This window comes from Jaculus jaculus, chromosome 14 (genome assembly GCF_020740685.1).
Source record: "Jaculus jaculus isolate mJacJac1 chromosome 14, mJacJac1.mat.Y.cur, whole genome shotgun sequence".
Classification (NCBI taxonomy): domain Eukaryota; kingdom Metazoa; phylum Chordata; class Mammalia; order Rodentia; family Dipodidae; genus Jaculus; species Jaculus jaculus.
This window is the reverse complement of record NC_059115.1, coordinates 44,430,687-44,432,563: the sequence shown is the minus strand read 5'-3', so window position 1 is coordinate 44,432,563 and position 1,877 is coordinate 44,430,687. Positions and strand designations below refer to the sequence as shown.

The 1,877-nt window shown below is 41.1% G+C and overlaps 1 pseudogene; it reads left to right on the top strand.

Moving 5' to 3' along the window:
- The first annotated feature begins 679 nt into the window (after nt 1–679).
- LOC101612127 lies at nt 680–1,251 on the top strand (annotated as a pseudogene).
- The last annotated feature ends 626 nt before the right edge of the window (nt 1,252–1,877 follow it).

Sequence of the window (1,877 nt, the reverse complement as noted above, 5' to 3'; positions counted from 1 at the left end):
CTGGTAATATGGGAGAAGAACTGGTAAATGTTCTTACCTATGCGATGGGGCAACAGGGAGCAATATTCTTCACATTTTCCCAGCCATGCAGGCAGCATTAAGACCTAGTGCCATATAACAAAATCTTTCAGCAATGTCTAGTGGTTTCCTTTCCTTTGTCTAACTTTTCCCTTCTCCACAGGTGCTTTCTAGAACCACCACCACAGTGAAGTACTCCAGTCCTCCACTCATGGTAAAAATATCTTAACCTTCTGGAAGAATTCAAATTAAGGCACTTATCACAGTACAATTGCTAGAGCAATTTTTTTTTTTTTCTTGTGTGAACAACAGTTGATTTTAACTTCTCTTGCTTATGGGTCATTTGGAAACAATTGCGTTGTTTTATTTTGTCTCAAATGTGGGTAGAGGATGCTACTGGCTTGTATAAGGGGTGATGCTTGATATTGTACACGCACAGATCAGCTTCTACAGCCAAAAAATTATCTGGCCTCAGCCATCATAGGTTCTGGGGTTGAAAAAAACAAGGTTTGACCTGAAAGCGTCAAGGAAGACGCATCCTGAGTACACAGGTTCCCTGCCCTCTTTGGAGTTATAGACTTGAAATTCATGGTCAGAGATTGATAAAAGTTCTAAAATTCACTGCCAGATTCCGGAGGCAGAGGAAGCCTGGCTGAGAAACATGGACGTGAACGTTCCTCCACTCCGCGTCTGGGACGATTTCTTCCCCGGCTCTGCCAGCTTCGCCCAGCTGGACTTCAGGGACATTTCCAAATGGAACAACCGCGTAGTGAGCAATCTGCTGTACTACCAGACCAACTACCTAGTAGTGGCTGCCATGATGATTTCGGTCGTGGGTTTCTGAGCCCCATTCAACATGATCCTTGGTGGAATTGTGGTGGTGCTGGTGTTCACGGCGTTTGTGTGGGCTGCCCACAATAAAGACATTCTCCGCAGGATGAAGAAGCAGTACCCTACAATGTTTGCGATGGTGGACATAGCTACTTTCTCATCTCCATGTTCTGGGGAGTCATGGTCTTTGTGTTTGGCATCACTTTTCCTTTGCTGTTGATGTTTATCCATGCATCCTTGAGACTTCGAAACCTCAAGAACAAGCTTGAGAATAAAATGGAGGGGATCGGAATCAAGAGAACCCCCATGGACATTGTCCTGGATGCCTTAGAGCAGCAGGAAGAGACCATCACCAAATTCACTGACTATATCAACAAATTATGGAGCTGCAGCAGAAAATAAGCTTCAACTTGCCCTTGTCTAGACCAATTTCTGTGTGTGTTTGAAATAGGAGGTACACATTTTATTACCCACCTAAGGCAGTATGCATGTACAGGCTTACCTAGTAACATCTCTGAGGGGACTGAAGACAGGACTCAGAAACAAAAATAAAACCTACCTTTTAATTGTGTCTGAAGTTTCAAGTGTGCTTCTGAAAGAGACAGTACTGTTATCTTGTAGGGAAAAAAAGTCATTGTAAAGTATGGAGGCAATATGAATAAATGCAACAAAGTAGATGATGTTATGTGACAGCATATTTCTGATACCCTCCAACAACTTCTCCAAAATTCTCTAACACTGTAATGTGTGTGGTATGTCAATTTAGTTGTATTATTATTTTAAATATCAAAGATGATCTCTATCACTTTGCCTACTATTGACATGAAGTTTAAAACTAAGCCAGTTGTTTGTACTTAGTTTATGACTATTAAGACAACTGTTTAGGAGGAGGCTATTTTGTTAAGGTTTTATTTTACTTTTTTAAATGCTAGTGATGTGTTTTTACCAGCAGTTTGTTGTTGTTGTTGTTGTTGTTGTTTTTTCCTGTGGCAAACTAAATGTCATCTTCCTTAAAGAGGTTATGGCTA